The sequence below is a fragment of the Anabrus simplex genome, chromosome 5 (genome assembly GCF_040414725.1).
Source record: "Anabrus simplex isolate iqAnaSimp1 chromosome 5, ASM4041472v1, whole genome shotgun sequence".
Classification (NCBI taxonomy): domain Eukaryota; kingdom Metazoa; phylum Arthropoda; class Insecta; order Orthoptera; family Tettigoniidae; genus Anabrus; species Anabrus simplex.
This window is the reverse complement of record NC_090269.1, coordinates 117,906,879-117,929,972: the sequence shown is the minus strand read 5'-3', so window position 1 is coordinate 117,929,972 and position 23,094 is coordinate 117,906,879. Positions and strand designations below refer to the sequence as shown.

Here is a 23,094-nt window from a genome sequence, read left to right as displayed (position 1 = left end):
GACCTGTTTGGAAATGAAAGTCCACTGATTATAGGACCTTGTTATCACACGGCAGTCTTCCCTCAGAGTGGATTCTCTTCACTACAGAGAGCAGTCATTCCGCGGGAAGTTCTGCTTACGAAAGCAGGAAAGAGTCAATGCAAACATCTGGAGCTATCTTCCGGAGCTAAGCGTTTCCCAGCAGCCGTGCCTGCACGGCCTCGCTGGCTTTGGATGATTAGTCAGTCGTCTTCGTTTTCTTACGAAATAATGTGATGAAATATTATTATTTCTCTATATAGTAGACCGTCTACACGTACCTTACGTACAGAAGATTGCAGTTTTGTTGGTTTCACTTGGCAGAAAGAAACTGGTAGTGTCCAATATGCTGGGAAGTTCGTAATTGTAATTAATTGATTTCACTTTATATTGTGCCTAAAATTAAACTTGACGGAATAAGGAAATTCAAAAGTTCATGTCTCATTATGGTAAAAAAAAAATCCAATACCAATGGATGACTTGTCATTTTATCAATTTTGAAAGTTTCTGCGGAGAAGAAATTAACTGTAGAGCACCATATTCACCATGGAAAACGCTAGAAAGCGATGAATGAATGAGCGAATGAATGAACGGATGAATGAATGAACGAATGTACGTTCCTCGGAAATTCTAGCTGTTTTATTGGGAAATTGTCTACTGATTTTTCGTTAAGTTCACTAAACAGAGAGTTTTCGAGTATTCTTGGAGAAATTTATAGAAGGAAGTCGATCCATAATTTTTCATCCTTAAGATATAACTGTGGATTTTTCGGGATGATACATACGAATGTAGTAATCGGTGTGATGGTAGAATTTGTAACCTAACCTAATAGATTGTCATTCCTCCCCTGAAGGTGGGAGGCGGGCCACCTAGACGGTAACGCCCTCTCTCTGTTCAGCGAGATTTGAAATGGTGAAGATGATGTGTGTTGAAGGTGAAGGGGTTGGCGGCCATGGCCTATACTAGGAACTGTCACGGCATTCGCTTTACTGCAGTAGAATGGAAAACCATTCTCAGGACAGGCGACGGTGGGGACCAGCCCCTCTCCGTCTTCCGCATGCAGATTGGTTGCGCAGTAGATGTTAGTCTTTCCTTGTTCTGCTCGTGACGTCATCACAGGAGCACCGTGACTGTGTAGCATACAACCACACGTGCATCTTATTTCGTTCTTTATAGCTTTGCGCTTTGCGTCTGCATAGCTCCTGCATCCTGAGTTCGCAAGAAATGTCATCACCAGCGTCTTTCTTAGTCTTCCACGAGGGCGTTTCCCTCGTATTTTACCTTCCAAAATTTCCATCTACACAATTACTAATTCGAAGCCTATGTCCCGTCAAGGAAATTGTCTCTTCGTAATCTGGCTCAACAGCTGTCTCTTTTCTTGGACAATGTTGAATACCTCGGTGTTGGTGTTCTTCTTTACCCAACTTATCCGTTGCAGTGGGCGCCAACACCACATCTCAAAGGCTTCTAGCCTCTTAATATCACAATTGTTTAACGTCCAGGTGTCAGCACAATACAGCGCAACAGCCCAAACATAAGATTTTATTATTCTTTTACGTAAGGTGAGAAGACATTGTTTTCTGACGTAGAAGGGATTGTTTATCTTTGAAGGATTGCTTTGCTATTCGTATTTTTATTTCAGTGTGACACTGAAGGTTTTCTGTTATGATCTGGCGAAGGTATTTGAACTGTGCTACTTGTTGTACAGGCTCACCACAGATCATCACGTGCAAAGAACGTGGGTTCCTACTAAACATCATGACTTTTGTTTGATTAATATTAATTTTCATACCAAATTCCTTATCTTTTTCATTCAGCTTTAGCAACATTTTGGATAGAGTTGTTGGACTGCGGCACTGAAATGGGATGCCATGAGCCTGGATTAACATCCTAAGCGTACTGTATCCTATCGTCACATCTTCTCTATCTTTCCTCCTTATCTCGTTATACCGTCGGACCGGTGCTTTTATCTTTGTGTTTGTAAAGCTAGTTTGTTACAGTTCACTGAAAGATTTTTTACCCTCGTTTCTATATTCAGCCCACACAGTTGTTTGTGATGGTCTGACGGCGGTGTCTTTAAGTATCACTATCATCACAGACGTTCACAAGCTGACGAATATTAAGACTGCCTTCCATCAGCGTTGCTGATTATTTATAGGTTCATAGAGATGGCTGAAGAAGCCAATTCTAAAACCACAAGCTGTACCGTAATGCTGGCACATCATACCTTGTAAAACCCTTGGTTGGTGGAGAACCTGGCGATCAGTGATTTTCTCGTTCTTGTATACGATTTAAAAAAAAAAAACATGTCGAATTCGTGTCTTCGTTGGTGTTTAAAATGTTGTGAACTCTCGCTGAAAATACGTCATCACATCGGCCGATCAGACGCAACATTCTTCCAGTAGCCGATGTCAGTTGAATGTATAGTTGTTTTTCTTCCTTGTTTTGTGTCATTTCATTAATATGTATTTTATTATTGTATTATTGTATTTGTTTATTATTATTAGTTAATATGTGTATGTATTATTATTTGTATTTATAGTAGTTTGTTTTTCTTCGTTGTGCAATGCCATACGCTAAATGAATAAATGTCTGTTCGTTCTAAAAGGAATTGGTCATTAATGTCGCACTTTCTGTTTATCCGCCGACAGTTCCTAGTGGCTCATTCATAATGCAACGTTCCTTCTGTCTCGTCAGACCAGTAATTTGTATAGGAGGTGTGTGGTTGTGTGCCCTACTTTAGAGCAGTCACGTGCTCAGTTACCAGCATTTAACTGTTGTATAATTGTGACATCGCGTGCATTGATCCTGCGCGCCTTTCGCTACTTTCAAGAAATGAAATTGCATGCATATCTCCAGTTCAGAAGAATGAGATCAAGGGTACTTCACTTACGTTGGGAGTTCTGTATGGGCGGCAGACAGCCTTGATGACCATGTCGGTGCATTGCACGGAGTTCAGTGACGTAGTATGTCCCTCCGAGAACCTCTGTTTGTACACTTCTGGCTGCTGAGTGAAATTTCCGAATTGTAATTTTCTTCAATGAATCTAATAAAAGCTGGTAATAATGAATCGTAAATATTGGCTACCTTTGCCATTTAGGAAATTAACAGTCATATCTAACAACAATGAAGATTATTATTAGCGTATGGCATTTACAAGCATCATGTGCAAAAATATACAATGAACATATAAGTTAAAATAGAGAAATGATTAAACTAGAATGTCCAGCTTCGACAACCAATTCACTGCACTTGGTGTCAATTTATGCAGAGCCCGTGGACAGCTCTCAACAACATGAAGCAACGTTTGCTTATCAGCACCACACTCACACGCAGCACTTTCACAGTATCCCCACTTTCTCATCATACATACATACATACATACATACATACATACGTACATATGTAAGTACTCCACTATAATATGAAACGTATGAAACTAGGGGTACGGGAAGTTCTCGGACATTCTGTATATCGGCACCTGCCGTGACCTGTTCTTAAATGGTTGAGTTTTGACCACTCATGTCGAGGAAGATCGAAACCCGGCACTTTCTTCGTTGGGTCTTTAATCACAAAGGCTTTGGTGGGTGGACAGTGTTCCCATCGCTGTCTCCATTCTGCTGTTACACTGAATTTTGCATGGGGGTGTAGATCAGTCCAGAGTGGATTCCGGGATTTTAACCTCATCACAGGTGGATCTCGTAAGGCATCGAACAAGAGTGAGTTTCTGTGTGCTAAGGTCTTCTTGAGCAACTGTACGTTCACTGCTTTTCTCCTCAGATGTGGAGGAGCAATGTTTGCTAAAACAGGCACCCACTATGTAGGAGTGGACCTTACTGTACCAGTAACAACTCTCATGGTTTCATTGAGCTGTACGTCAATCTTGCTCGAATGTACGCCGTTTTTCCACACAGGAGTGCAGTACTCACCAGCCGAGTATGCTAGAGAAAGTGAAGCAGTGCGAAGAGTGTTTGCATTTGCACCCCAGTTACTGCCCGCTAGTTTATGCAGCAGATTTACTATTGTATTCAGCTTCTTTGACAGATTCAAGCTATGGTGTTAAAATTACAAGGATCGATCCAGTGTGACACCCAGATATTTTGGGAAGAAGTTGTGAGAGACTTCTGTTCCGTTAAAAACCACATGTAGCTTCCGATTAGCTTCCATGTTATGCAAGTGGAATGCTGTTACTTCCGTTTCACTGCGATTTGACTGGAGTCTTAATTTGTGGAAATAGTCACACATGGTAGCTAGGTCGCCGGCCCCGTGGTGTAGGGGTAGTGCGCCTGCCTCTTACCCGGAGGCCCCGGGTTCGATTCCCGGCCAGGTCAGGGATTTTTACCTGGACCTGAGGGCTGGTTCGAGGTCCACTCAGCCTACGTGATTCGAATCGAGGAGCTATCTGACGGTGAGATAGCGGCCCCGGTCTAGAAAGCCAAGAATAACGCCGAGAGGATTCGTCGTGCTGACCACACGACACCTCGTAATGTGCAGGCCTTCTGGCTGAGGAGCGGTCGCTTGGTAGGCCAAGGCCCCTCAAGGGCTGTAGTGCCATGGAGTTTGGTTTGCTTTAGGTAGCTAGGTCCTCTGTAAGTTGCCAAATCCGAACTCTGAGGAATTAAAGTTAGATCGTCTGCAAACTGTATCTTCTTTGAAGTTGTCCTTGGTAGCTCATGGATGTAAAGATTGAATAGAATGGGAGATAATACTGACCCTTGAGGTTAACCATTATTTAGAGATCTCCACCTGATTCTTTCATCGTTCAGAAATACAGCAAGCGGGCGGATAACATGTTGAAATGAAATAGCGTATGGCTTCTGGTGCTGGGAGATCCCAGGACGGGTTCGGCTCTCCAGGTGCAGGTCTTTTGTTTTGACTCCCGTAGGCGACCTGGGCGTCGTGATGAGGATGAGATGATGATGATGATGATGATGATGAAGACAAGACATACACCCAGCCCCCGTGCCAGGAAAATTAACCAATGATGGTTAAAATTCCCGACCCTGCCGGGAATCGAACCTGGGACCCCTGTGACCAAAGGCCAGCACGCTAACCATTTAGCCATGGAGCCGGACTGGATAACACGTTGTTTAGTAAGCTTCTGACATGGGATGACTTGAACAAACTTGAGCGACAGTCCCTCTCTCCAGATCGTGTCATAGGCTGATGTGAGATCGACAAAAGCTGCAGCAGTCTTCAGTCTTTTCTGCAATCCTGCTTCAATCTCTGTTGTCAGTGTTAACACCTGATCACAACAATTGCGATTCTTTCTGAAACCCCCTTGTTTAACTGGGATAGCTCTTTCTATTGCTTCCTGGATACGGGTAAGTATCATCCTTTCGAGCATCTTGTAGATTACGCTAAGGAGTGAAATTGGTCGATAATGTGACGTATCAGTTCCTTCCTTTCCTGGTTTCAAGACTGAAGTTACTTTGGCTTGTTTTATCAACTTAGGTAATTTACCAGTTCATAGAATTTCACTGAAAAAGTTGACGTTGCTTGTGATTAGTGCCACTATATGAGCGACACCGTGGCTCTGCGTTGCCTGTGATTGGTACTCACTATGTGAGGAACACCACGGAAATACCGGCGCCCGTGATTAGTACACCTAGGTGAGGAACACCATGGGTTTGCGTTGCTTATGAGGGGCACCATTATGTGAGAAACACCATAGGTCTGCGTTAACTGTGCGACGTGCAATACTTGTGAGTAGTTCTATAATGTGTGGAACACCGTGAATCTACGCTACTTTTGATTAGTACCGCAACATGACAAATAACCATGGTCCTGTTTTACTAACGGTAAGTATCATTATGAGGGATCGTTGGCCTGGATTTTGGACCACTTTAGACAACAAGCATCCTCGATTCAGGATTGTGGTTTAGAAGCAGTCCCTTGGTCAGTAATACTATTGTTTATGATAGTTTCTAGGAAGGTGGGGCATTGCGGGTCGAATCCACTGATTGTTTTAAATTCATATCCATCCATTCTTTCTTCATCACGTTTTTTAATTCTGGTCAGTGGTTGATTTTGAACTTTTAAATTATTACATTTCGTTTCACTTGGTACCATTAGGGGCCGATGACCTCGATGTTAGGTCCCTTTAAACAAGAACCATCATTATCATCATCATCAATCTGCAAGAAAGTAAACCAGCGAAGAATTCAGAGAAACTTGTAACACGTCAGTCTCTCTTCAGATCAGATCACACTTCTAGTCAGTATTCATATGAGGTGGACTTCTTAAAATCTAACTAGCCCTGCAGTCTAGATGTAGCGAACCTGCCTCTTAATCGGAGACTCTGAGTTCAATTCCAGTCCAGATCAGCGATGTTTACCTCAATCTGAGGGTTGTGTCGAAGTCCACTCAGCCTGCTTGAGAACCACCTGACGGCGCAACGAGTTGGTGGTACCGGTCTGGAAAGTCGAAAACATTACCCAATAGGATTCGTCGCTGTGACCACGCGGCACTTATAATCTGCAGACCCTGGAGCTCATCAGCGGTCGCTTGATAGGCCAAGGTCCAGCATAGTTCTCTTTAAGCTGTTTTTTAGTCATTTGGCAGGTAAAATAGAAAATAGAATTTCGGGCAACTTACAAGCCAACCGGGTATACTCATCAACTCAAGCCTAGGATGCAGAGTCAAACGATTAAACAGAGCCTAATTAGCTGACCGAGTGAAGCGATCCGCAGAGGCTAAAACGACGTACTGAGGCAATCGCCGGCAGTTTAACTCTACTTAGTATTAGCCCGGTAAGCAGGAAACTAACAGACTAGCGATTATATTTACTTTCGATAAGTTGACTAGCCACCAGTAATTGCAGCTCGTAAACCAGCCACATGAAAACACTCCTGAACAGACAGACTGTGCTTAACGCTTTCCCTTGCCTCAACGTTTCCATTGAACCGATAGTAAGGAGGAAAAAAAAAAAAAAAAAAAGCCAGTGCTACTTAACAAGACTAGATGATATTAATTGATACAATTCATATTAAGTGAACTATTCGGTCCTCAGTAAACTCTGTGAGTCAAATTAGTTATACTGCTTGTAAGAAGACGATGATGTTCTAGAACAGAGGTGCTCACGCTGGGCATTCCGTTCCGCGGGCGCCCAGCACTCTTAAGTGGGCGGGCTGTCAGGCGATGAGCGCAGCGTATGCTAATCATCCACAGTGACGTGGCTACGTCACAGGCCGTGAAGGTTGGGCAAAGTTCTCCCAGTCACTCTCGTTCACTGCGGCGATACCCGAGTTTGAAATGGAGACAGAAAATAATGAAAGAAAGCGGGCAGAAATTCACGTCATTTTCAATTTACGTTGTAATAAATTAGTTCATTTACGTTCATTGCACTTTAATTATTTTGACCGGATACACCAAAGAGTTCGGCCTATAACCTCAAATATTTGTATAATGTACGTAATTAATTACAATTTTCACTATTACATCTTAAGAAGTGGTTTAGAAACTACGGTGGATAAGCTGTGGCTTGTGGTTGTTTGGGTTTAAATTATCTGATTAACTCACCAACAATCCAACCATGCTTAACGGGAATAAAACCAATGAGGTTATTTATTTGAAGGCATACTCTATATCTATTTGTAGTAAATATCTATGTCCTCACTCGTAATGAAACTCCCTCCAGCCATTTAGAGGCAGTTAAATTTTAAATACTATTTTCGGAAATTCAGTGAACAGGGAAAGTCACACAACATTACTACGCTGTGCAAAATCATTGTTCACTATGTAATTAGGCCTATATACTTTTTGCTTAATGAATAACAGGAATTTTCCTTTTAAAAAATGAAAATATTGTCACTCTCATCCAAGGAATTGTAAATCGTAGCTTGTACGCTTAAACCCTGTACCGTACTTTTGTAACACAAAAATTCTAACGTATCAGTTTTGTAAGAAAATAAAACTGACTCTTTATGTCGAGCGCAGTATAAATCAAACCAGAATATCTTGAAAAGGTGAGTGTATTTTGTTGCGATTGTAGAGTTTTATTTTAAATGATAATAATAATAATAATAATAATCGTATGGCCTCAGCTACCGTGTGTAGACATTTCAGTTTGATGCCATCTGGCTGTCTGCTTGTCAATTTCGACGTTTTGTTTTACTCCAGGCCTACTAGATGGCAGACCGAGTAAACCGAAACTCTCTTGGGCGTCTGTGGCTGAGATATAATGAATTTTGTCGGGTAAACTCCAGATGTGTCACCAGAGGTCTTTTACATGCCGACATCGTACGACATGGAGTATCTAGTGTATTTTTTCCACCCTTCAAAAATTCGACTGCCTCTGTCGAGTTTGAACCCATTACCTTGGGATCCGGAGGCCGACACTCTACCACTGATCCACAGAGGCGGCTCTTTATTTTAAATAATGTTTCACTTAAATAATGTAGCACTTCGCTGAGTAGTGGAACAAAGCTTCGTAATCATAATCACAACCGAATGTCAATGCTCCCTCTCTTCCCTGCAAAGTGTGTCGCTCTCTCTCTCTTCACTGTGACGTTGGCTGCCCGCATTTACGTCACACCAGCCCGGCCGCACTGGGCTAGCCTCAACGGGCACCCAGCTGAGCACCTCTGTTCTAGAGGCTTTAAACCTATCGATGTAATCGGATTACAGGTTATGCTGGTTGATAGTTCCAGCTATTCGGGCGAGAGGAAATGAGTATATATTCACCCACACAAAAATTGGCCGTCGCAGAAATGGCTCCTTTTGAATCCTCTCGTATATAAGAGTTTTGTCTGTACATTGCTCAGAATTTAAAAAGGACGCTTTCTGTATCAGTCGTGTCCACAGTAACAAGGAAATGTACCTTTTAATTTTCCGTAATTTCTGTCTGTCTCTGTATGTATGTATGTATGTATGAACACGCATCACGAGAAAACGGCTGAAGAGAATTTAATGAAAATCGGTATATAGAGTCAGGAAATAAGTCGCTACAATCTAGGCCATAATTCATTTTATTCACGCTGAATGAAATGGTAGTTTAGGGGAAGCCCTAAAATTTAATTCTCAAATATGTTCTTAGTGGTCCTATCTTAATAAAAATTGGTATACAAAGTCCGGGAATAAGTCGCTATAATCTAGGCCATAAATAATTTTATTCACGTTGAGTGAAATGGTAGTTTAGGGGAAGGCCTAAAATGTCATTCTCAAATGTTTGTTATTAATGGTCGTATCGATAAATACTACATAACTGAAGTTATATAGTATTAAATTTCCGATCATTTATGTCTTATACATTGTTACCGTACCCACTATGATCACAGAGATATTCATGAATTTGGATTTTTGTTACTAAGTCCATATCAGCTCCGAGTCACGAGAAAATGGCTAAACAGAATTTAATGAAAATCGGGAAGTAAAGTCGGAGAATAACGAACTACAGTGTACTCTATAAAAAATTTTATAAGATGCCCTAATATCACAGAGTCGAAAGAAAACTAAATGTGAAGGCCTACAATATAGAAACCTCCTAAAATTGATCAACAATAACATTACATTGACCATTGTTTGTTGTGATGTGCTTTGTGTCTTCTGCTGCCACTCATCTCCGATAGGGCCGAAGACCTCGATGTTAGGCCGCTTTAAACAACAAGCATCATCATCATCATCATCATCAGCATCTCCGATAGATAGGATTACTGCTGCGTACCGAGTATTTATTTTCAATTTGCCTTACGTCACACTGACACAGATAGGTTTTATGGCGACAGTGGGATAGGAAATGGCTAGAAGTGCGAAGGAAGCGGCCTTGGGATTAATTAAGGTGCAGCCCCAGCATTTGCCTGGTGTGAAAATGGGAAACCAGGGAATACCGTCTTCAGGGCTGCCGACAGTGGGGTTCGAATCCACTATCTCCCGGATGCAAGCTCACAGCTGCGCGCCCCTACCCACACGGCCAACTCGTCCGGTCATATCGAGTGTATATACACCCCTAACAGCCTGCTTGAATATTGGCGGGAAGTAGCTGGGGAGTTAGGTAACTTTCTTCTGTAGCATGTCATTCCTCTGGTTCATTTATTTTCTGATACTACTGGTACGTAACACACTGGTTCATCGTAGCATTCGAGCTATTCAGTCCCTACTCTGAGGCACTGATTGGAATGAGCAGTGTGCATATTTAACAGAATAAAGGCAGAGGAGCGTTCACGGCTGTCTGCGGCCTGGTCATTCCAGCTCTGGAACTTTGGACTGTTAGATCGGCACCGTTAGTACTGTTCGTTAAAATGAGAAAATTTGCGGATTTTCATTTGATCGAGTACACATTGCTTTTAATCGCTACTTTCCTACTGACGTTTTTATAATGACCTATGCTGACTTCGGTTAGCAAAACCACAGTCAGTCTTTCTGAAAATCCCGTAGCGAAGCACGGGTACATCAGCTAGTTTCAAATATGATGAACATGTTGTGTAGGTGGCATGATTGCAAGTATCATAACTTCGGCCACCGACTGTCCACAGTTTACGAATATCCTCACATTTCGAGATTGTATAGTACGAAGCATGTTTTTTTTAAGTAAGTGCCGTTTTTAAATATGGTCGCCGCAGCGGTTCGATCGTCATTCAGAGCATGCGCGCTCAGTACGTACACCTATACGCTAGCCACAAACGCCATTACGGAAACATTCGCCTGTATTTACCTTTGTTTGTGCGTATTGAAATTGCCTCTAACAGTAGACGGCCCCGCCAAATGCGAAGTACGCGCTCTGATTCCATTTTTAAATGGAAAAAGCGTGAAAGCTGTTGGTATTAATCGGCAGATTAGTGAAATGTATGGAGAACACGCTATGAGCAAAGAAATGGTAAGAACATGGGTTAGAGCATTTAATTAAAGAAGGCCGTACTAACGTCCACAACCAGAAACGTAGTGGGCGACTGTCTGTCAGTACTGAAGATTTGGTGCAAAATGTTGATGCAAAGGTTCGAGAAAATAGATGCCGGTGCTTTAAGATTTCGTTATTAAGTTATCGCTTCATTTGGTTGGGGATAATTTTATCATCCTCCGTATAGTCGTGACCTAGTGTCCAGTGACTACCACTTGTTCCTGCGCCTGAAAAAGCATTTAGGAAGTCAACGCCACGGCGACGACGATGACGTAAAAAAGGACCGCGTGGCAGTGGCTGGCACATCAGGCGGCAGATTTTTATAACCTGGCTTTACGATATGACAAATGCCTTAATATGCCGACAGCGTTACATCTTCGAGCATGTTAAATTATAAAGAACGTTACTGCGACCAACAGACGAGAGAAGAAACGAACTGGTGCATTCCTTGACTGACAAGTGTATCCTAATTACAGTGTATTCTTGTACTGTGTGTGCAGTTACAGCTGTTTACTAAACGAACTGTGGATATTGCCTGTAAGAGACAAGGACAATCCTGTCCATACGCGCGGAGCATTATCTCTGTCTCCATCATATACCCCACTTCCCTTCCCTTCCCTTCCCTTCCCTTCCCTTCCCTTCCCTTCCCTTCCCTTCCCTTCCCTTCCCTTCCCTTCCCTTCCCTTCCCTTCCCTTCCCTTCCCTTTCTTGAAGCAAGGCAGTGGCTTGTGCTCTGGCATAGCAAATGCGGTGAGTTCGTCAGTTTGAATCGTGCGCCCGAAAGTAACAAAGTAACCTAATTTTCTAGAAAAGAAAATTTTACGGCCGGATGCCCTTCCTGACGCCAGCCCTATATGGAAGGATTTAATCACTATTGCGTGTTTCTGTGGTGGTCGGTAGTGTATTGTATTGTGTGAATATGAAGAGGAAAGTGTTGGGACAAACACAAACACAGAAGAATTAATCAGAGGCGATTAAAATCCTCGACCCGGCTGGGAATCGAACCCGGGACCCTCTGAACTGAAGGCCTCAGCGCTGACCATTCAGTCAATAAGTCGCACCCCCTAGATATTTGTAACCGGGCGAGTTGGCCGTGGGCGTAGAGGCGCGCGGCTGTGAGCTTGCATCCGGGAGATAGTAGGTTCGAATCCCACTATCGGCAGCCCTGAAGATGGTTTTCCGTGGTTTCCCGTTTTCACACCAGGCAAATGCTGGGGCTGTACCTTAAGGCCAAGGCCGCTTCCTTCCAACTCCTAGGCCTTTCCTATCCCATCGTCGCCATAAGACCTATCTGTGTCGGTGCGACGTAAAGTCCCTAGCAAAAAAAAAAAAAAAAAGATATTTGTAAATAGCGAAAAGAAATGTCCCTTTGACCAACTTCGTAGTCAGATGTTCTCTGTCCGAAAGCGAGCCACTTTTAGGGCGTTCTTACTGACAGGCAATAAATCCTGCTCTGAACACGGGTATGGACGAAACGATCCAGGAGTGCTCAACACAACATCTAGTTTTGCTGCTATTGGAAAAATCTGTCCGGGAAAAACGATAGAAAGTTTATCTTAAGTTGGTGCGAAATGCACCTACCTGTGACTTGGAATATAATCTGTAAAGAGATAAATAGTTTTACTTTTCAATCTAGTCATCGTCAGAGTTAACAAAATGATTAGAAGAGATTTTCAACATGCGCCGTGTCAGATGTGAAACCACTCTTAAAGGAGGTATGTTGAATCGCATCGCTATACAAATACGATCGTCCTGAATGGTTCGTTTTTGCTGTAGGCCTTGTGAAAATGTGTGGTCGGTACATGACTCGTTCTTCATTCGCTGCTCATGGAACAACTTAAAAATATTCTTTGATCATTTTTAGTGCAGAGGTAAACTACACACACTCTTCAAACATCCTTCCATACTTTTGCAATACACGGGTGTAATATGCACACACAGCAAAACCCAACTGATAGCGGGACGTACGTAAACTACACACACGCATAGAGCGTGACTCGGGTTATATTGTATGTAAATCGGACCGAATGTCAACAAACGAGACCACTTGTACTACGTAGTTTTTAGTTGGCGGATAGAGGGAAGGGTTAGAATGACTTATATGGATAGTTGCGCATTTCAGCTGAAAGCACCATTGTCCATTCAGTACAGTTGTCCGAGAACCGCATATTATTTTACACATTGTAGTTTTGTGGTGTCGTGAAATGGAAATGGAAATAGAAAATATTGTTGGTGACCGTGGAAATATAATTGGAAGTATGATGTTTTAAAGGCATGATTTTTAAATAGATATTTTGTCGTAGCCTATTCCTATAGTTTCGAAACCCTACTTGAGCCGGCGAACGTTACGAAAACATGAATACCAAGCGAGATGCTATGACCTGAACTATTACCTCCACAACACCCCACTGTTTCAGGTTTTCTTGAATGCTGTCCATCCATCGCCTTCTGGATCATCCTCGACTTTTTCCCGCTGGTGTAAGCATTCCAACCATCTTACTCTAGATCTCTTCTCTAAACATGGCCGTGCCATCTGAGCCCAACTTCTCTTACTTTCTCAGAAACTTGCACCTCATTTTCTCCTAAATACATCATTTCTCACTTTGTCCAAACTTGTACGTCCACTTGCTCACCTCAGCATTCGCATTTCTGCCCCGTCTAGTTTTTCCGCCCATCTCATTGTTATCTGCCAAGTTTCTGCCCCATGTATCGTGGCTGGTCTCATTACGGCGTTGTGTAGCTTCCCTTTTAATTTGTCTGGTGTCTTCAAATGAAATTGCGTATGGCTTGTAGTGCCAGGAGTGTCCAAGGACAGGGCTTTTGATTTGACGCTCGTAAGCGACCAGCGCATCTTGATGACTATGAAATGATGATGAAGACGACACATACATCAGCCCCTGTGCCAGCAGAATTAATCAATTATGGTTCAAATTCACGACCCTCCCGGGATTTGAGCCAGCACGCTAACCATTTAGCCATGGAGCCGGACTTGTGGTGTCTTTATCTTCGTACAGTACTTCCGATGTATTTTTCCAATTGAATCATTCTGACCGTATCCTGCTCTTTAATTCTTCCTCCAGTCCACCATCTTGTTGGAGAACTGTACCAAGATATGTGAACGAACTTGCTGTTGGGATCTCTAGTCCAGTCAACTTTAAACCTATATCAGCTCCCCTCAGGCTTAGGAACTCTGTCTTACGTCTGTCTTTCTTCATTTCTCAGCTTTCTAATGCTTCTCTCCATTCTTCCAACCATTTCTTTGCAAGTTCTTTCGTCTCTGCACACAGGACCACATCATCAGCGAACATCATGGACGATGGAACCTCCTTCCCGACTCCGTTTGTCAATTCATCTATGACAAGTAGAAAGAGTATTGGACTGAGGACGAAACCTTGGTATACACCTACGTTCACAGGAAATGATTCTGTAGTTCCAGTTATACATCTGACCATGGTTCTTCTGCCCTTCTACATGGCTTGGATCAGGCGTACATACTTTTCAGACACAAGTTTCTGTCGTAGGCACCTGTATACTTTCTTGGTTTTAACACCCAGAGTAAAAATAGTTAAGCTTTTTAAGTCTTTAGGCTTTTTCAGTCGTGAAATTACCAGCGTTTCGCCCCAATGTAGCAGCGAGCTCATCAGTTGGAATGCTACACCTTTCCAAGACGTTGGCGCTAATGCGCCGTTGAGACACCACTGCAAACCCTCCTATGTAGGACACTGCAGTAAGGGTGCACTAGAGGAAGTATTTGCCTCCACTTGTATAAATGCCTGCCTTTTGTTGGGATTTTAGGTAAAATGTTGGGCCGTTTTGGTTTGGTAGGAGGGATCCGAGCTAGAAATAGTTGGCAGCACTGCTCTGCTGCCGTCCGAAATTGACACAAGTCATCGGATAGTTCATACCTCACAGATACACGAAACCGGCACACATACTGCGGTGTTCACACGTGCTGTTAGTGAAGAGGTTCGCTTCGGTCAATTCCGTGATGTTTCGTAATGATACAACATTGTCCTCACTCATATCTCACCAGGATGTCATATTAGGTTTTTATTGTAGTGACCGTGGAAATATTCCCATGTCTTACACGGAGATGCATGGCTCTTGTATATACTGATATGGAGCGATATCCACATACAGAAAAAACTATCTGTTTCTCAGAACAAGGCAGATACTATTTCAGAGGAAGGACTATGGTTCATATTGAGTGCCCAAAATGTTTTAATAATAATATTTAATGCAGCCAATGGCCATACAATAATACAGTTATAGCCACAGTGGTCAGTGTATAGTTTATATAGCACTTAACTATTACATAATTTTGTCAGCGAGATTTGTCTGCTTTTGCCTTTTATCACATGGTGTCTATCACATTGGTCGCCACAGAGTTTACACCGGCACAGTTCACTTGGATCATGGTAGGTACAGTATCTCTCTTGCAGATTTTGTAGTAGAAACAATGGACCGCATAAAGTGAGTCATGGTGTGCCTCAGTTGATAGTTAGCCGTTATCCATACCCTGTTGATCATCGCGTCTGTGGAGAAGAAATCTAGCCATATATCTTCCCTTTTGTCCTGAAGTTCCTTTAATAGGCTCTGGTATGCTCCTGGCGTGTGCAATGATAATTCAAGCCTTAGATCTTCAATATAGAAGGGTTCTCTGGCAAGCAGGTAGCGGATGGAATATATTATGAAAATCTCAAAAGTACCGCAACTAACCTCAAGGAAGTATGGACAAAACTGTTTAATAAATGTTTGAAACAAGAAAATATTCCTAAAAATTGGAGAACCGCCACACTTAAGTACTACACAAAGGAAAGGGAGATACGGAAGATCCAAATTCATATCGTGGCATAGCCCTAGAATGTACAGCTTTCAAAATACTAACTAGCCTACTAACAGACCGTTTATACACCGCAGTAGAGGCAGCAATACCAGAAGAACAGTTTGGATTCACAAAGGGAAAGTCAACCTTACAGGCATTAAAATGTCTATTAGAAGAGATAAAAGATGCATTAAGAATCCCTAAAGGAAAGCTACATGCTGTCTTCGTAGACTGCAAGAAAACTTTTGATTTAATAAACAGGGCTATGATCGTTGGGAAATTAGAAGCAATCACTGGTGAAAACTACATCACAAAAATTTTGAGGAATATTCTGAATGACAACATGATACAGATAGATGACAATGTGGACGTGTCAGGCCCACTAGAGCAGGAGATTGGAGTATTACAAGGAGATCCAATCAGTCCCTTGTTCTTCAATATTGCGACTGCGGACATTCCCAGGATCATTGGTTCAGGAAATGTGAAAATATATGCAGACGACATGGTACTGGTGTCTCGTGAAATAAAAAAAAACCTTCAAGAAGCATTCAATAAACTTACATCATGGGCTACATACAATGGATTGTAACTAAATGAGAAGAAAACAGTGACAATGACTTTCAGGATTAACAGTACAGACAAACAGAAACACGTTCAGCTACCACATCAAGGAAAAAGTGGCGATTGCCATATCTGCCATGAACAGCATCCAGAAAATTTCATTGGAAACTGCGTTGAAAGTGTTTAAGTGGAAGATCTCACCATTATTAACCTACGGCGTGACACTAATCTGGGACCAACTGTAAAAGAAAGACGTCAAAGAAATTGAAAAGGTAAAAGCTAGATTTCTGAAAAAAACATTGGGAGTCCCAAAATGTTTTAGATCTGGGCTGCTCAAATTGAGCACCTTGCACGTGTGCCAGCCGTTTTGCCATTGTAATTGTCTCAGTGCAGGTATGATTCCTTGACCGAAGATGCTTTGGTTAGAGCTTTACTTTAACTTCTTTAGGTCTCCGATTGTATGCTCTTGTTTCTCTGAAGTGTCTTCATAATGTTGCCGACTTCCAAGCAAGCTTTCTATGCGGTTTAAGTCACGTAGCTGTGAGCTTGCATTCGGGACTTGGTGGGTTCGAACACCACTGTCAGCAACCTTAAGGAAATTTTTCCGTGGTTTCCCATTTTCATACCAGGCAAATGCTGGTGCTGTACCTTCATTAAGGGCACGGGCGCTTTCTTCACAGTACTAGCTCTATCCTATCCCATCGTCGCCATAAGACCTGTCTGATTCGGTGTGACATAAAACTGATAGCGGCTTCTTCGTCTTCTTATGTTAACTGGGGCTCCATCCTTCATCGTGACACTGGACTTGAGTTACGTTAGGTGGTGTGATAGCTGACTGACAGTGCCATCAGCTCCTCGCAAAGATAGCTGCAGTTTGAATTCTGTCCAGTGCATGTGGGATTTTTTGAAGCGAAAAGTCTCGTCCTGGTTCGGGTTCGACGTAAAACTTCGTCTTTTGGCTATTATTATGATATCAACAGCGATGTAAAACTACGTTTGAGAGTTAGGTTAAGTAGATCTTTTGTTAGTTTCTAATTTTATATCCCAACAAAACTCTGGTATCATATCTTATTGTGACAAACCAGTGTGGCTGCCAAAAATGACAAAGAATATTACATTAAAATGTATTCACTTTAAAATTAAATTAATTATTGTTGTAACGGATACAAAGGAAAATCATGTAGCACTGTAGATGAAATCGGGTAATGTGAAGTGTGTTCATCCAGAAAGCTATGCGAAAAGATCGTAAAGTTGATGTCTTGATGATGTGGATCCCTTCAGAAAACGTATTTCCCAGTTGACGATTGTTTCTTTGTTAAGTGGAAACTTCTGACCAATTTCTAGGGAATGGTACTCCTCGAACCCAGCAAAAGTCCAATAATTTCTATTTCTGTTAAGTTGTATTTCTCGGGGTACTATGGATCAGTAGGGGTGTATATAGTCTAGTTTTATTTTCCGCGTCAGTTTCATACTACATTTGCATCCGGCTGCAACAAGACAGAACTCTTGGACACTGTTTGAGATTCTGTCGAAAGGGAGAGCTATTGTGTATCAACAGGCATCATCGGACCCGAACTGCAATCGCTAAACATCTTCGGCTGCGAGGTACAAGAAGAGGTTCACTGCTTCCCTGAAGCAGACTCAAATAAACAAAAGAAAGGGATTGTCCTCGACCCCACAATACGCTTTGAGAGAGATCCTAACCAAGCTTTCTAGGTGGTAAAAAGAAGAAGGCGACCTATCAGCTATGTCTGCCATACTTGAGTTCGTGTGATGGCATTCCATTTCGCACTGGGCAGTGATAAGTTTGTTCTTTGGCGCTAGAGGATCCTTACCACATTTTGCCCTTCAAGTTCTCAACTCTCTCTGCATACACTTCTATGAAATTGAAAATATTCTTAATAACATTAAGCTCTTTAGGCTTTTTAAACCGTGAAATTACCAGCGACCAACGTTCTCCCCCAGTGTAACAGTAGGCTCATCAAGTTGGATTGCTACGCCTTTCCAAGACGCTGGCGGCTAGTACGCCGTTCAGACACCAATGCAAGCCTCTTGTGTAGGGCAATGCAGTGAGAGTGCACCAGGGGAAGCATGTACCTCCACTTGTATAAATGCCTGCTTTTGGCCCTTACATCAAAAATAAGATTCCTGGAAGGAAATCATAATTTAATTTCATCGATTGCGAATAATGTTAAAAACATTAAGAATCTTTAGGTGTTTCAATCGTGAAATTTTAAGGGATTCTTTTGAAATACTCCAGGTTCATCTTTATTTTGTTAAGAGAGGAAAATGCTTTCTGCTTAAAATTTATGAGCAGTTTTTTCGCTTATTTTTGTTATAATTGATGTGTGAAGAAGTTAATTTCATTTTTAGTTATTTCTGAATTCTTGTGTTCAACCCAAATTGGGAGGGATGATTTAATACAATAAATACATCTCTCATTTTCGTATTGCAATTTTAGGACATGGAACGTTTATGGGAGTCAGATGTAAAGGATGCTGGAATGAGCGCCAGTCTGCCGCCACTGAAGTGGCCCTGGGCTGTCAGGGAAACTAGGACGTGTGTGTATGTGTGTGGGGAGACTTCTTGTACGTCCCTCCCTTCAGAGTGCGCGTGCGGCAAGCTACAGTGGCTGTCTGCAGTGTGATCTGGCGGCGCGCGCGACAAGCACGCGATCAATGAAGAGACCAGACCGGACCGCCCGGGGTCGATTCGTGCTCCTCGTTTGACATTTACTAAATGAAGTTCAGTGGGTGGGCGCCTAAAACTCCACGCTCGACCCTTGTTTACTACCGTCCACAAGCTTTGCTCAAGTCTGTGCGGTTGAAGTGTAATAACAACGAAAAATATTCTAACCTCGTTTACGAGTCCGTCTCTACATTCTAAATTTATTTTACGCTTAACGTACTTGATGATAATGTAATGTTTTTACAAGTGCGTTCAGTCCATATTTACGCTGTCATATAGTATTTCTTCATACAGAAAGGTATCGGATACCTTGACCATGTAAGCGTGTGTTCATCATCTACCGTTTGGTGTCGTGCTCTCCCACATGTGGTTTAACTGATAAGAAGAGGTAGTGAACTTACGTGTGTGTGATGTGAAGATGTCTTATAGTTCTCAGTGCGTAAAACGCAGGTTCTTGTTTTGATGGTGCTGTAGTGAGTCACTTATAGTTTTGAATTTAGCGCTGAAAACTAGTGCTTGAATGAAAGAACGCAGCTAATCTTGAAGGTATCTAGAAATTGGTAATTTACACTTGTTATTCATATTATTATTATTATTATTATTATTATTATTATTATTATTATTATTATTATTATTATTATTATTATTATTATTATTATTATTGACGTTTGAATATGCCTTTTACTCTCCATTCCGTAGGTCACTGGTTCAGTCCCACTGCTCTGCAGAGGAACTAAAAAAAACAGCCTACATCTTATTTAAAGAGGTGTGAAAACTATTAGACGCGAGGCCAATTTTGAAATAATCATTCATCCCACTACTTGCTACCCATTAAGAAGACTGTTGCTCTGCCATAATATTCTTTCTTGTGTTGCCTATTTTTGTCGTTCTTCCGTTTAAAATGAATTGTCAGAGAAGTTAAGTTTTATAGAAATTTAGTCGATGGTGGCATCCTTGCTAATTTCGACTCTTGCGTCAGATCTGTTAAGTCTATTGTTGTGTAATATTGTTCAGCTTTATTTCAGCGGGTTTTGATAAAATTATATCACTCTCAGTGTTGGAGCATTGCTCGTTTTAAACTGTAGTATAATTTATTGTGCTTTGTTTCGTTCTGTAGTGGCGCTGGTATTCCAACGAATAGAAATTGAGATTATGGGGAAGTCAGCCAATCGAACGCGAAGTATTTCAAAGACATGATCTTAAATATATATTATTTTGGAGATGCGCGGACTACCGAAAAGGAAAGATAAATGTGGAAGAAAACCTAAATTAAGGCTGCTAAATTTGGGATACCTCGTCCGAGTCTAATAAATTTCCACACCTATGTCTTTTTTAGCCTTCAGCTTTCATTAGGATCTCCTGGGTCACGTGGAGGAGTAAATAAGGACCAGACATTATTATTATTATTATTATTATTATTATTATTATTATTATTATTATTATTATTATTATTATTATTATTATTGGCCTGTATATTTTGAAATATTTTTGGATACCGTGAGTATATTGCAAAGAATGAATTTCACTACGGTTCCGTATTGACGTACAAACTCTTGATTTCAATTCTTACGAATTTTAATTTTCGGGTCCACCTTTCAATACTTCATAGGCTCACACTCACAATGTAAGAGATAATTTTAGTCATATTTTGTTTGTGTACAAGTCCAAGGTCCATTTTTAAGGAATATGAGATTAATTACATGTAAAATATGAGAAGTTCCCAAAAATAACACGCCAACTTTTAAAAATGAAGTGTATTTTTAACAAATAAATAGTGAATTTTAACATTGCGACTCCTGGGCTGAATGGTCAGCGTTTAGGCCTTCGGTTCAGAGGGTCCCGGATTCGTTTCCCGGCCGGATCGGGGATTTTAATCGCGCGTGATTAATTCTTCTGGCTCGGGGACTGGGTGTTTGTGTTTGTCCCAATACTTTTCCGTTCATATTCACACAACACATCACACTGCCAACTACCACAGAAACACGCAATAGTGATAACCTCCCTCCACATGGGGCTGATGCCAGGAAGGGCATCTGGCCGTAAAACAGGGCCAAATCCACATGTGAGTCACAGTTCGCACCCGCGACCGCACAGGTGATGCGAAAACGGTAGAAGAAGAATTTGAACAAGGACAAAAGAAAGAGATTTTATGACACACCTTACTGAGTGTGTGTTAAATATCTTAATGTTTTCTCCTACTCATGATAGACTTACTCATCATTTCATTCATTCATAGATTTTAAGATGTTTCTAGTGTTTTTGTTAATTGTATTTGGTTGATGATGACCGCAGTTGGTCGACTCATGTGCCAAACAAAATATGATTAAAGTTATCTCTTAAAGTGTTAAATCTATAAAGTATTGAAAGGTGGACACGAAAATTAAAATTTTTAAGGATTGATACAGTGAGAATAAAGTGTCCAGAATCGCTCTTTTTTTCAGGATTTTTAAATTGTGTCCTTTATTTGTCTGTATTCATGTTTAAGTTGCATTATACTTGGTGTAGCCACATTGTATTTACGTGTTCTATTTAGAGAAAATATTCCATTTGTAAAGTTATTATTATTATTATTATTATTATTATTATTATTATTATTATTATTATTATTATTATTGCCTCCGTGGCTCAGGCGGCAGCGCGCTGGCATCTCACCGCTGCGTTCCGTGGTTCAGATCGCAGTCACTCCATTTGTGCTGGACAAAGCGGAGGCGGGACAGGTTTTTCTCCGGGTACTCCGGTTTTCCCTGTCATCTTTCATTCCAGCAACACTCTCGAATATCATTTCATCCGCCAGCCATTAATCATTGCCCCAGAAGAGAGCGATAGGCCTCGGCAACCGGTACAATTCGTATCCTCGCCGCTAGATTAGGGCTTCATTCATTCCATTCCTGACCCGGTCGAAAGACTGGAAACAGGCTGTGGGATTTTCATTTATTATTATTATTATTATTATTATTATTATTATTATTATTATTATTATTATTATTATTATTATTATTACTATGAAATACATTTCATCTTACTAATAACATAAGATTGTAGTGTTTGTCCGTACATCAGTTTTATAATGCAGTTTGGATAGGGTTGATAGCATACACGACGCGGAGACGATATCTGTCATTTTTTTAAAGTTTTGTCTGTCTGACCCATTGTTTCATGAAACTTGTCAGCATTGAAATGGTGTATGGCTTTTAGTGCCAGCAGTGTCCGATGACAAGTTCGGCTCGCCGGGTCTTTTGATTTGACATCCGTAGGCGACCTGCGCGTTGTGATGAGTTTGAAATGATGAAGACGACACGTACTCCCAGCCCCCCGTGCCAGCGAAATTAACCAATGATGGTTAAAATTCCCGACCCTGCCGGGAATCGAACCCGGGACACCTCTGACCAAAGGCCAGCACGCTAACCATTTAGGCTTGGAGTCGGACATTTGTCAGCATTGAAGTAGACACATCCGGAATTTCTTGCACTGTGTTTTATGTCACTCCATTGAGTGAAAGCTGAGAAATAACATTTTAGCCTCGAAATACCACCTCTCAGACAGAGAGAAGGGAACAATGAGTCAGCGACTACCCTCGCGGTCCACCGATTCCACGCCCAGCTCCATTGTTGGTTTCTTGCTAGCGATAGCGGTTGCATTTGATACTTTCTTGCCGTCTGCTCCCTGCGTGGAATCCGAGGTATCTTATTCTAGCACCACACATCTTGTTTTAGATTTCAATTTTAGCGGTAAAAGAACGTCGTAGGACTTCTGCAGAGACCTGGTGCAGGTCTTTCTTATTGACTCCCGTGGGCGACCTGCCAGTCTGTAAGGATTGACTGCTACGTAGAATTAATTCTAATGCTGAAGACGACACGAATATTCACCTCTTGAGCCAGGTAAATTAACCGATGAAGATTCAGATCCGGGAATCGAACCCGGGACCATTTAGACGAAAGGCCAACGTGTTAACCGATTAGCCAGGGAGGACAGTCTTAGTGCGGTAGGCTACCTTTTGAAAGTGTCAGGTCTACTGTTTCTTTTCGACCACTTTCAGCAATTTTCTGTGGGTTGATGGTTTCTCAACTCCCCTACTCTCTTCTTTCCGAAAATATTCAACTTCTGTCAACGTCGGAGACGCCGGGGTGCCGGAATTTCGTCCCGCATGAGTTCTTTTAACGTGCCGGTA

General features: G+C 41.7%; 1 protein-coding gene across 4 annotated transcripts in view; it reads left to right on the top strand.

Moving 5' to 3' along the window:
- Positions 1 to 23,094, top strand: part of LOC136873833 (EF-hand calcium-binding domain-containing protein 14) — a 296,070-nt gene that overhangs the window by 46,233 nt on the left and 226,743 nt on the right. The window contains exon 1 of one of the 4 annotated variants that reach the window (XM_068227581.1): positions 18,877 to 19,314. The exons of 1 other annotated variant lie outside the window; for it this stretch is intronic. The gene's annotated coding sequence lies outside the window, so the exon portion shown is untranslated. 2 more of the 4 variants (XM_067147098.2, XM_067147097.2) reach the window with 2 other exon arrangements.